Below are 14,012 nucleotides of genomic sequence, written 5' to 3' on the forward strand. Positions count from 1 at the left end.
ATATTAAAAATGGTCTCGTTGGCTACATTTAAAATCTTTACGAGATATATATGCATAGTACGTTGCTACTAGCAACGGGTAGCGATGAGCAATAGAGAACAGTACCTTCCTTATCTCGTCGTGATTATGTACATAACAGTAATGCAAAGTACTCGTACTGAATATCTTACAACATCTACATAGATTTTCAGATTTGTTTCGAATATTACCAGCATAACCATGATAGTAGAATTCTGTTACAGTATTAATTCTATAGTGCCGTTATGCATAATACAGCCCTAAAATGTTTCTACAAATATACGAATATTTTCGTCAGCTACTATATTCCAACCATGGCTTATTATGAAAGGAAATATATAACGAAATTACTTGTTTTTTTAGACTAAATTAGTTTAATTTGAATAATTTTAGTAATTGTGTAGGATCGAACAACAACTTATCATTAGCTTCACTCGAGACTTGATTGCACGTAGCAACGTAATTGCGTTGGAACTGAGGGTAGAAAACAATGTCAACCGTTAGACGCGTCCGGCTGGCGAATGTGTAACGCGTGAATAATAGATGGCGGCAATCACGTGAACCCTACTTATAGCTGTTTCGGCTTATATCGTAGCATTCAACCTAGGGTAAAACGATAGGGATCATTAGAAGTTGAAAGGCCGGCTGATCAGCCTCATTTTGTTCCATTTTTTAATCAAGCGATGAATCGACAAATTGTACAGATTTCGATGGTTATCACAGTTCTCTGGGAATTTTCAAGCGCGGTTCGTCGAATTTAGTCGGATTGGCTACAGACTCTTTTACGAGCAGCTTGAAACTCGATCTAGTTTCGAAAAAATGAAAAATTCGTTTTATCTCTTTGCTTCCCTGTTCCTTCCTTCCTCTTTTTTTTGCTTTTTACATTGCGTTAAGACCGGCTAAATAATATTGATTGCCATGGACGTTGGCTGGTTCAAAATCACTGACATCGACGATAACAAAAGTAAGTTTGATGATCATTTATCTGAGCCGGTGTTATTCGACTTGAGCTCTGCACATTTGTTAATATTATTCTAGTAGGGATGAGATATTACAAATTTTAAATAACTTCGATTAAAATTATATTATAAAAATTATATTACATTAACGTTTAGAAGTCAATAAAGTGGAAAGAATTACGCGAGATAATGTAAATATAAATTATATTACAAGGAAACAATACGGCTAGGTAATTTGAAACATTCTGGCTAAAATTGCATTCTTTCAAAGTTAGGACGTACAGTATTTACAAAGTAGATTAAGTATCAAATGGGGTACTTAAGAAAATTCATGTTATCATTCTTTAGTAAACATTTTCAGGTAATAGCCTTCTGCAAAAGCTGCTTTACGTTACGTTAACGTATTCATTATTAATATTAATCATATTGTTCTTATCTCCTAGGGGCATAACAATCCATTTTTATATTGTGTTAAAACTAAATTTCTATTAGATTGTTGCAAAATTTTCTTTCGTTTTATAAAGAAATGATAGATTTTTTGTTTTATGTTATTTTATATTAAATTGGAGAAAGGTGGATCGCACATAATTCAATAAAATAATATAAAACAAAAAATATCGTACATCTATCATTTCTTTAGAAAACGAAAGAAACTTTTGGAACAACCTAATATTTCTCTCCAACGACACTTCTACGATGTTAAAATACTTGATAAAAAAATTTGATAAAAATATTAAGAAATTCTAATATTGATTTAAACGTATCGATTTATTTACTTTTCGCTGCCAGAAATTGTTAATTATGATTTCCACTTAAAAGCGTATTTCATATTATGAGGATAAATGATCAAATTCATCTCTAATATACACGTTAGAGAGTCATTTATAGCTGCAATCCTGTTTACCGCTCATATTCCTGGAACTCGATAATTCACTAGGCGATTGCTTTAACCGTGCAGAATACATCCATAAAAAATTAATCGCTATTAATATTCCATCGACTTTTGAAAATCCCTGATGTGATCTATTTCACGTGATGAGAATACGTGTAAAGTGAGGTTATTGCTTGATTATCTTTAGTCGAATAAATCGAGTGATTCAAATTATAATGCGGAAGAAAGTCAAAACTATGTATATTATTTTTTTCAATTTTTATGTATCATTTGACGGAAGGAAATTTCGTAAGTAAGGTTCACCTTCTTTAATGTCAATGATTTTGAGATATGTTATTAAGCTCCAAATTCTAAGCAATCTTCTATATATATTTCGGGTCGGCGTTAAGATTTGAGTTAGGGTTGAGGGCGTGAAACGAATCCCTATTGGCGCTAGACGTGATCATTATGCAATAGAGGAGATATTTACTAGTGCAAATATGACTATGATGGAATTGGACAAGTAATCGGATAATTAGGTACTCGAGAAGCTAATGACAATGATCCTAGGCTCACTAACGAATCCGCGGTCAAGGGGATGACGGACTCTACTTTTCCTCAGCGTCTAAGTTGTACTCAATGTTAATGCACGAGGCAATCACTACGTATCTGAGAGTTACTTGAATCGTCTTTGAGGTCGTACCGGAGAGTGGTTCTCCATCACGGTAACGCTGTCGAGGAAAACTATGATGGGTGTGCCCAAGGGCACGAAATCATCGGATTCGTGGAGAAAAGCCTTCATTCGGAAAGTGAGGGAAATTGGCGTTACTGTTAATTGGTCAATTTCCATGTTGGTGGTTAGGGAAGGGTGCTAGCCGCCCTTAAGAGAAAGTTCGAGAAGAGGAAGCGTCGTTCGTGAGAAAAATAGATTTCTCCTATTTTCTCGTAGTTGGAACGAGGACTGTTTGTCGGTTTGAAGGACTTTAGTTAAACAGATCTTAAGATTTATAGCAGGTCCTCGGGCTAGCTGAACATGTACTGTGGAGACGCGTCGACATCTGGTAATCATCTTACTCAAAGAATAGAGTCTGCGTGTGGCGAGCCACGGGACAGAAATCGTTGAAATGCTTACCGTCGTGCCCCGTCCTAAGTATTTCTTTTAAGGAGAGCTATAGGGTTACTTCATGCCTTTGTTAGACAAAACGTTCATCCCTTGACCGCGACTACGTTCGGCGACTGGTTGTCGCCTCGAGCCCGAGCTCACTATCATAAATCTCAAATAAGTACAGTCGAATCGAATGACAACAGTTTCTTAATTCGGCTATGGTGAAATCTAAATTACAATACTAGGGGTCTTCCCAAAGTTCCGAAGGGAAGGTTCCAGTATTCTTTCATCTCCGACACGGCCATTCTGACTATCACACGTCCTCGTGTGTAACTAAAATATTGAGTTTCCTAACATTAGACTCGATACAATTGACATTATTCACAATTTAACTGGATGTTCGAATAAGGCAAGGGTCCAGTGTAGCAACAAATCCTGTTCGGGGGTTTGGCAGCAAAGAAATAAAAGATAATGAAAATTAGTAGCGTTATAGTTAGTATTCAAGGTGATAGTTGCATCCTGCAGGTCATTAGTCGGATCGTAACGGCATGATGGACCATTTTCGATTTCGCACTCCAAAGGATCTCGGTCTTCTAGATCGTGTGAGCACATAGAGCTTTGTTCCACGGTTTCACCGAGCTTTACCATATTGTTGCCCCGAGATGCATACGAACCACACCGCATGTTCTCACTGAGCCTTATCATACTGTCGCCCCGAGATGCATGCGAACCACACCGCATGTTCTCACTGAGCCTCATCACACTGTCGCCCCGAGATGCATGCGAGTCACATCGCATGTTCTCACTGAGCCTCATCACACTGTCGCCCCGAGATGCATACGAGTCACATCGCATGTTCTCACTGAGCCTCATCACACTGTCGCCCCGAGATGCATGCGAGTCACATCGCATGTTCTCACTGAGCCTCATCACACTATTACCACAAAAAGCGTGTGAACTACATCACACGTTCTCTCTGAGCTTTATCACATTATTTCCCCGAAACACGTGCGAACTCGCTCTGCCGGGTGTTACTGGCATAGTGCTACTGATCTTCCGAGGTCGAAGTGCTCATATCGTCATGGTCACTGTTATTGCCTTCACTACAGACATCCAACTCAGCAGGGACGCGACCATCTGGCATTTTCCTCAACCTGTCGTGACTGTACTTGTACGGTCGCTTACCGTCTAATGTCCTTAAGATATACCTGTCCCCTTCCAAGACTTCTGCTATTACAAGTGGACCTCTAAATTTTGGATCTAGTTTGGTTTGATTCCTTTCCTCATTCTTGCGTAATACGAAATCACCGAGATTAAACCTAACCGCTTAAGCTTTAGCTTTGTCAAATCCATCCTCATCATACCTAGCACTAGTTTCCATCCACTTTATTGCCTGTCGTCTTATATTGGAGATATCGATACTTTTGATGTTATCGGGTAACAACAGATCGTGAAGTCTTGCCGTTCTACCTATTAGTAGTTCTAATGAGCTCGAGTTTGTCACGCGGTTGGTGGTGCAATTCAAAGCCAACTGTATTTCCCCAATCGCGTCTTGCCACGGCCGCCCGGTCGTCTCTACTACCGTGAACATATTTTCCAATGTACCCATAACACGCTCTACCTGTCCATTGGCTCTACTAGCACCGATCGCTATCAAGTGAACTTTAATTCGTTTGCTTTCGCAGAATTCTCGAAATTCTTTTACCCTTAAAACATCTTCCCCCGATCTGCTATTATCCGGCAGGGACTCCCGAATAAAAATATAGCGGATTTAAGCGCTTTAATGGTGTTAAGGGAATCTATCTTACGAGTATGATGCAGGTATACGAATTTAGTGAAGACGTCGATCAAAACAATGACGTACTCCTTTGAATTGCTTTTACCACTCAACTTGCCTGTTATGTCCATGTGGACCGTATGCCAGGGTATGCTGGTCTTAGGTATAGGATGCAGTTCGGCTTGTATCTTACCTAAACTAGCTTTCGAAACTTGACAAGCATGACAGTTCTCAATGAATCGGCGAACGTACTTCGCCATCCCTTCGAACCAGTAATACTCGTATAGTTTCTCCAGCGTTTTCTCCCAACCTAAGTGCATAATTGACTGGTGCACATGGTTAATAACAGACTATCTAAAACACCTTGGGACTATAGGTACACAGAGAATCCTGCCTTTTCTTTGTAGCCTACGGTGCAGAGTACCGAACCGTAATTCGTATGTATTCGCGATGTCTTCCGCGAGTCCATCGTTTTGCAATCCCTTGACGATTTCCAAGGTTTGAGAATCACGACGTTGTCCCGCTAATAGCCAATCTTCCGAAATTTCGGCCAGTCAACTATTTTCTCTTTGATTTTGTCGAATTTAATAAGGTCAACGCCTGTGGGGTTTCGCGACAAGAAATTTGTGAGCCGTCCGTTTACTTTCCCGATACATAATGGCAAAAATAAAAGTCTGCAAGTAAGCCCATCACCTATGGTCCCTGTTATTTAAATGTACTTTATCACTCGATGCTTTCAACGAGTTGCAATCCGTGACGACAAGAAATTCCCGTCCCTATAGATAGTGACAGAAATGTTTTACGGCGTTTACGATAGCTAATGTATTGAGTTCATAGGAGTGATATCTGGATTCCGCGGGGCTGGTTCTTTTACTGTAATACTCTATTACCTTGTTCTTACCTTCGGCTTGATGCGTCAAAATCACCCCGTAACTCTCCGAGCTAGCGTCAGTATGTAGTTCTATCGGGTAATTGGGGTTGAATATCGTTAGCACCGGCGCGTCGGTCAGGGCGGAAACTACCTGTTGTCTTATTTTCTCGTGTCTATCTGTCCAAGTTATATTTCTGCTATCTGAGATGAGCGCAAACAGGGATTTCATCGTCATTGAGAATTTAGGGATGAATTTTCGGAAGTACGGAGCTAACCCTATGAACTGCCTGAGCTATGTGACGGTCGTTGGCACAGGTGAAGAACTTAAGGTGTGTATTTTTCCCGGGTTAGGACGAACTTCTCCGTTATGAATTACATATCGCAAATGGAGCACCGATGTCTTTAGAAAAGAACGTTTCGCAAAATTAAAAGAGAATCCGGCTTTTACGAGGGTATCTAATACGGTGTTCAATCTTTCTAAAGCTCGATCTATCGAGTTGGCAATAATTAGGACGTCATTGAAATAAATAACAACATACGAATGAGCGAGGTCACCTAAGGCCTTGCGAATGACCCTCCGAAAGACGGACGGTGCAATTTTTCAGTCCAAACGGCATCGTTATCTACTCATATTGTCTGTCGGGGTAACGAACGCTGTAAACTCCGTTGGATTAGGATAAATAGAAATTTGGTGAAACCCGCTGGCCATGTCTAGGCTAATAAAATATCTCGCCTCTTGCAATCTCGCGACTTGATCCGCAATAAGGAGTAAAGGGTACCGATCCGCGACGATCGGAGTTCCCCCTCGATACAGTTCCCCCTCCCCCTCCCCCTCTAACCTTCATTTGCGTAGACATGCTAGAGAGATCCACTTTTCCACGGTGAAACTGTGTGTATTGTAATTTCATTTTGACAATGGTCCAACATCCTACTATGCATAAATTTAATATCAATATAAGCAGGTTTCATGCCAAGTATTACATCTAACGTATAAGCACAAACCCTGGTTTTAAATACCTTATAGTAACACCGAAAAGATTATTCAGTTGGATGTCTGGCTCAACATCAATATTTTACTTAGAAGATAATACGTCGAGAGCATGTTGGTGGATGGAATGGGAGATGAATGAAGGCTTACTTCTGTAAAATACGTAAAATGGTAGTCGGAATGAATTTTGGCGCTTGGGGACAGAAAAAGAGCTGACTGATACTGTCATACACCTGAATTTATAAAATTTTGAAAATCGATGTAACCTTTGAACTTTATCGTATTCTGTTTCATATCACAAATTATTGTTCCCGAAATGTACGTTTAGTGTTATAATATATTTGACCAATGGTTCTCAAATACTAGTTTTGCTAAAGCAATGTTGGAATTGGAGCAATTCTATCTTCTTTTATTCTTTGAATGACCTGGATTTTCGAGTAGTCTAGTGACGCTTGATCCGTACAATTAATCGATTTCTTCTTATTACAGAGCTGCAAGAGATTCCGCGTTGGACGCCGATGTTGCGAGTTCGAATGCCTGGATGAGGTTGGCACTGAGTATTGGTCCGGATCTGATGTGGTTATCGTCGATGGTTCACCTAAACTTGAAAAACATAGTGTATTGTGGACGCTGAGCTTAGTGATGGCAATTGACAAAATTCGTACCTTATAAACGTCGACGATTAGCTTCAGCCACCGGGAAAAGAAGTAGTGTACAATGTAGTGTGTTAACGAAGAATCATTTGTAACTGAATAATTATACCTCGAGAAGATTATACCTGAGTAATTATATTTATTCTTATTTTCTTCCCCTTTATTTCATTTGAATAGATTTTTGTATTCAAAGAGCGAGGTATGATTATTTCAGACGGGTTAATTTGTTTTTATATATGTCAAAAGAATGAAAGGAGATGACGATGAATCGGTGACAGGTAGAAAATTGTAATCTGTTGTATTTCCATGGTACTGTATACTTGATTATATTTTGTTCAATATTATTCATATTCTATCATGTAATTTGGGAATATACATACATATACATATATGAAAATATAGTGGTATACTTATCCCCTAATCTTTGTGATTTCTATGAAAATTTTATGATTCATTGTCACTTGCATGAAGGACGGAAATATAAAAAATTGATAAAATTATTAATAATATTTACAAAGAAAAAGTGAGCTGTTGGATATACAGGGTGGTTGGTAACTGGTAAAAAAAAGAAGTCGAAAATACACAAATTTTTCATTTGAGGCTTTGTTTTCGAGAAAATCGACTTTGAATTTTCGCTCGGTACGCGTGCACTTTATCACGTTTCGTTATAACGGATTTTATTGTAGATTGTGTTTCGATTGACGTTATGTTGATAAACCGTTCCAATATGTTGCACGCGTTGCACGCATACCGATCAAAAATTCAAAGTCGATTTTCTCGAAAATAAAGTCTCAGACGAAAAATGTTTATTCTATATTTTCGACTTCTTTTTTCGAGTAGAATCATCAATTTTCCGCTTGTACTATCAATTACCAACCAGCCTGTATGACAAAATTCTATTTTAAACACCAAACTCGCCACGAGTGGCTATTTTGTTTACGAAATTAAACGAATTTAATAAATGAAATGGCAAGGAAGGAACTACAAGTGACCGTCAAACTATTTTTATGCTTGAAAAGTAATTCGCAAAGTAATATAAAATAATACTACCGATTTGTGTCAGAATTTTTCAGAATTTTTTCTTAATCTCTTGTTTTTTCCCTTCAAATTTATTATTTATTATTTATTCGGTGTCACGAAAACCGATTAAATATTAAATATCTTAAATATAGATTGAAATGAAAGCTTGTCAGTTCTCGTTCAATTGTCACTTCAAAGTTGTTAGTTCAAAGGTTCTCGTATATCATAAAGCAAGGGACCAAATCTTTAACTTATTACAAATTAAACCTTTTATTGTAATTACGAAAATTATGAAAGTACCAAGCGAAACAAGTAGGGAACATGAACTGCTCAACGAACCAAAGAACGGCTCAGTGACAAAATTAATAAAGTAAGGATCACAAATATTACAACATTACACTCTTACATCACATAATAGTTCTCTATACAAAAGATATATAGCGAATCGACTTTTCACAACGATAAGAATCAACAGAACCAATTAAGACCAGGCGAAACTCTCATAAGACAACAATATCAGAGGGATCAAATCAGCGATTTTAATCTATGTTACAAATTATAGTTATCAAGAAAAATTGCTCTTTTCACGAAAATTATGCTGATGACACACTCACAATGCATTTTATATTTGGTAGTCGGATGTGCTCGTGGTCATCAGGAGTATAAAGTCGACGTTTTTAGAAAATGACAGCGCTGTCGGGTTTTAAAAGCTTTTATTTTTTTATTCATCATTACGAAGATTGTGATGGAAGAACGTAATGGGGTAAAATCTGACGATTCCTTAATGAAGAATGCTTAAAGAGATTCTATAGAAAACGGTGATCGTTTCGTTGGGTAGTTCATTCGAATTTTGATCAGGATTATTGAGATAGAAGGGTCGAGAGCTTGGTGGAATATCAACTTTGACGCTTCAACGCTTCATCTCTTTTCAAGCTCACCAGTCACGAACCATGGTTCACTGAATATATCTTTTTGGAAAATCCTTTTTGGATTTTCGTACGAGAAACATGGTATGTTTGACAAGGGATTTTCTTTTGAGGCAATTTAGAGTGACAAAAAGGTCTTTCTGTTAGGTAGCTTGTCGATAAAAATGTTTTATTAATAACGTAAATGGAACGAGTAGTTACGAATTTAAATAGAATATGACCAAATGGAATATATATCTTCTCTTCGACTTTCATAAGCTGAAAGCCCCGTATCTAAATTTTATCTTAATTATTTGAAGCAAAAAGTATGTTCTTTTATCTTCTTTTAGTTGTAACATTCACTATACTATGCTTTGTTTATATGCTAAAGCTCATATTTTATGAGTTAAGGAATAAATTAGATATGGGGGGACTATATTGTTAGATTGTTAAATGTAACTAAATGGAACTCATAGTTTATTAAAAACTGTGGGATAAATACGTATAAATGTTGTAGTCGTTGCAATCTATTATTGTGCTATTATAGGTATACGTGTGTACTATAGAAGGACCACCCTATTAGGTACTGACAGCTTTCTTCTAACATAATCTTTCCATAGAATCTTATAATCTTTTTCCTCTCATTGTCTCCGAATAAGAAGTGTGTAATAAATGTTCGAATTTCGGTGTGTTGAGAAAGCTGCTCGGTTAAGTTTCTGACTACAAAAATGGTCTTTTTTTATCAGAAAGAACGAAAATAAATGTTCGGCAACGAGTTTTTTTTTTAAGATTTTTATTTTTACGTATCAAGTATAGGGAAGAAGTAGTGATCTCTCTTTTATCGATGAAATCATGTTAGGCGAACGTAGTAAATGGCTTCTGCAGTATCACGGAACTATTCGTATTACTCGATTAACTGAGTTCCCCTGAGTCAGTGGTTCTCAATTCTTGATGCGTTTATTTATCGATTAGGGAATAGTTCTAAATCTTTTTCGACTTTCTCCAAAGAATTCTCAAATTGAATATTTAAGACAGCATTTAATGAATTCAAATTGAAACACCTTATTTTATTACGTAAAATTAAAATAACATACTACAAGGAATGTCAGTAATTTGGTATTTCTCTATGCCAATTTCCTTAAAATTTGTATAAAATTTAAATGTATCTTTTGTTGCTAATCTAAAAATTATTACTGTTTCCAATAATATAAGAAATAATACCTTAAAAATCGCTCAATAAATACGCAAAATACTTTGAAGGTAACCGAGCCAAAATAAATAAATAAATAAATAAAAAACAAATAAATAAATTTAATAGTAAACACGTAGGTGAAACACTTGCTGAAATTTGCATCACTCGACACGAGCGAACCGTTCGGAAGGAAAACGCGTTCAGCCCCCAAGGCGGTGGAATTGGGATCACTTAATTAACTCCGTTTGAATCTATCTTGAATTAATTCTCGTTTAACGACCTGTGCGTATTCAACATCATAACATTTCCGACCATATCGTTCCCAGAAGATGAAACAGCACGGTAAAACAGATGTGAATACCTATCACGAGCGAAACAGAAATGCGAAGATCCTTTGGAATAATAATAAATTGCATAATCCTAATAATAAAATTGCATGCATAGGAACCATGGATGGAACACAAGACAAAGGTGTAGATGGTATTATAAGTTTTGAAACGAGCGTATAGGACGAGAGAAATTGATCAAAAAATTGAGTTGAGCCCATTGAAGTTAGGAATAACATACTTTGATGTTTTGTTTAAAGGAGAGATATTGAGCTGTGCAAAAATTGTATAGGTTCTCTGAAGGTAAATAAGATTTTGTTGCTGAGTAAATAAACGAGATTTCAAGTTTCTCTTGAATATTGGAAATTTAAAGGTTTTGATGGTATTTTATCGTTATATTACTTCCAAATTTTAAAGGACCAAATCACATGGCTGATATTTTTAAAGTCTTTCTATATCTTTGAGGAAGTAAGATAAGGTTGATAGATAGTCGTTGTTGGTACTTAACCGAGTATGGTCATATAGTCGATTAAATGAAATTTCTATTCTTTCAGATATATATCGTCAAATATATATGTCGGATTAGGGTCAGGATTATGGAGAGGGGCGTTTGATGAATTCTCATTACAATTAGCCATTGCCGTGATACAATAAAGAGTTTACTAGCACAGGCTTATCAACAAGATTAGGCACTCGTAGCACTAGTGATAATGATCTTAGGTTCGAAACGAATCCGCGGTCACGGGATGATAAACGTATGTTCTCGCACAGTTCAAGTCTAACTCTTTGTTAACTAGATGTGAGGTATTCACTGGTTGTAAGGTGGTACTGTCACTCGTCGATGAGATCGTACGAAAGAAAGAATCTCCGTCTCGATGATGCCGTCGAGGAAAACTATAATGGGTGTGTCTAAGGACATGAGATCCCCGGATTCGTCAACGAAAGCTTTCGTTCCAAAGGTGAGGGAAATTAGCGCTGTTGCTAATTTGTCGATTTCCATATCGGCGTTTTGAAAGAGATGCTGGCCGCCCTTGAGGGGAGGTTGTTTACGGGGGGCATCGTTCGTGGAAGATAGGTTTCTCCTATCTTCCCGTAGTTGCAACAAAGTCTATTTGAAGGACTTCGCTTGACTAAATCTTAAGATCTATAACGGGTCCTCACGTTAGCTAAACATACACTACAAAGGCATGCCGACATCCGGCGATCATCTTACCCGGAGGACAAAATCTGCGTGTGGCGGGCCGCGGGATAGAAACTATTGAAGTATTTACTGCCACGTGTCGCTACGACTATTTATTTTAAGGAGAGGTATAGAGTTACTCTGTGCCTTTGTTAGATAAAACGTTCATCCCTTTGACCGCGGCTACGTTCGGCGATTGATTGTCGCCTCGAGCACAAGCTCATGATCATAAATCTCGAATAATCGGAGCGGCATTTGTTTAATCTAAGTTACAACGTTACGGTATTCCCGCGAATCCAAGGAGGGGTTCCGGTGTTCTTTCATCTCCGACATATATTATATATCAATGTTAATTGTTATCTGTGTTGGCGTAGTGAATAAACACATTGATGTTCGGTGTTTCAATTATCAGAATTATAATCGATGTTAAATGTATAGAGTGTTAAAAAATTATTTGTTGTAGCTGTGGAAGATGGAGATCTGTTAGAGAAAATGGATCATGAAATTGATCTTGAGTATAATTTTCAGAGAAAATTTTTTATTGCATCATAAAGTACTTATCACGAGAAACGAAAGTTTCAGAAAACCCCAGGATCGTAAATGATTCGTTCTTTTGAAAAAAGCTGTTTAAAATTTCTTGTACTAATCCTTATACTAATTGTGTATACTAATTGTGTTTAGTATATTATGTTATAAATAATGGTTAATATAAGTATCAAAATAAATAGACAACAATTAATTAGATAACATCGTAATCCAGAATGATAAGCGAACAAAACGCAGTACTCAGACAGCAAACCCAACAAATCACAGTCATGCTACAACTAATTACAAACGTGCTAAGCAAAAAATAAAAAACGGACACTCTAAAAATAGCAGCCTGGAACTCAAACGGCCTACAACAACGGGCCCTCGAAATTAAAACATTCATATACAGTAACAATATAGACAAACTACTTGTCTCAGAAACACACTTCACTACAAAAAGCTACTTGAAAATACCATACTACACCATATATGATACCAAACACCCCTCAGGAAAAGCTCACGGAGGGACAGCAGTGATAGTCAGAAACGATATCAAACATTATCTACACAGCCAAGTTAACAAAGAATATTTACAAGGAACTACTGTTACAGTTCAAACTAGCAGCAACTACTTCCAGTTGTCAGCAGTATATGTGCCTCCGCGACACAAAATAACATCACAAATGTGGGAAGAATACTTCCAGGACCTAAGGGACAAGTACATCGCAGCGGGAGACTACAACTCAAAGCACACGCTATGGGGGTCAAGAAACATTATACCTCGAGGCAGAACACTGGAAAAATACATTAGAAATAATAACCTCAATATATTATCCACAGAAACACCGACACATTGGCCGACTGACCTGAACAAAAAACCAGATCTTCTGGACTTTGCAGTTACAAGGGGACTAAACACAAATAAACTAAAAATAACACCCAACCTCGAGCTCAGCTCCGACCATACACTCATAATAATTGAATACAGAAACAAACCAATACACTATAGCAAACCAGAAACACTATGCAATAAAACCAGCAAATGGCAAACTTTCAAAGAAATAATAGAACGCAAAATAAACTGCAACATCCCGTTGAAAACTCCGGAACACATAGAACAGGCAGTAGCAACATTGACAGCAACTGTTCAAGAAGCAGCAAGGACAACCACTACACCCGAATCAACCAGCAGACAAACAATAACAATCCCGCAAGAAATACTCGACAAAATCAGAGAAAAAAGAAAAGCAAAAGCAAAATGGCAAAAATACAGAACTCGAGAAAACAAAAAACACTTAAACAAACTTGCAAAGGAAATAAAAAACAAAATAAAGGAGCACAACGATAACGAATTCGCAAAGTTCATAGGGATACTCTCCACACACGAGAGCACCAACTATTCACTATGGAAAGCCACGAAATAAATAAGGAAGCAGATAATACCCGTCCCAGCAATCAGAAAAGCAGATAACACATGGGTAAGAAGCAACGAAGAACAAGCTGAAGAATTCTCCAACCACCTCTGCAACACATTCACACCACACATTATCAACAACAGCAACCTCAAAAGTCATACGGAGGAGGATCCACAAACCACTATTACCACAACCGGCAAAGAA

At 37.4% G+C, this 14,012-nt stretch overlaps 3 protein-coding genes across 11 annotated transcripts in view; 1 reads left to right on the forward strand and 2 right to left on the reverse strand.

Annotated features, from left to right (window-relative positions):
* The window catches only part of LOC126927031 (G-patch domain and KOW motifs-containing protein-like), a 730,127-nt gene that overhangs the window by 629,029 nt on the left and 87,086 nt on the right, over positions 1-14,012 (reverse strand). The gene's annotated exons all lie outside the window — the stretch shown is intronic.
* The window catches only part of LOC126927033 (G-patch domain and KOW motifs-containing protein-like), a 205,763-nt gene that overhangs the window by 144,786 nt on the left and 46,965 nt on the right, over positions 1-14,012 (reverse strand). The gene's annotated exons all lie outside the window — the stretch shown is intronic.
* Positions 1-14,012, forward strand: part of LOC126927053 (integral membrane protein DGCR2/IDD-like) — a 386,199-nt gene that overhangs the window by 4,428 nt on the left and 367,759 nt on the right. Inside the window, exon 1 of one of the 2 annotated variants that reach the window (XM_050743405.1) lies at positions 827-982. The exons of the other annotated variant lie outside the window; for it this stretch is intronic. The gene's annotated coding sequence lies outside the window, so the exon portion shown is untranslated. Of the gene's footprint in view, positions 1-826; positions 983-14,012 lie in introns of those variants that run through there. 2 annotated transcript variants of the gene reach the window in all.

Source organism: Bombus affinis, unplaced genomic scaffold (genome assembly GCF_024516045.1).
Source record: "Bombus affinis isolate iyBomAffi1 unplaced genomic scaffold, iyBomAffi1.2 ctg00000070.1, whole genome shotgun sequence".
Taxonomy (NCBI): domain Eukaryota; kingdom Metazoa; phylum Arthropoda; class Insecta; order Hymenoptera; family Apidae; genus Bombus; species Bombus affinis.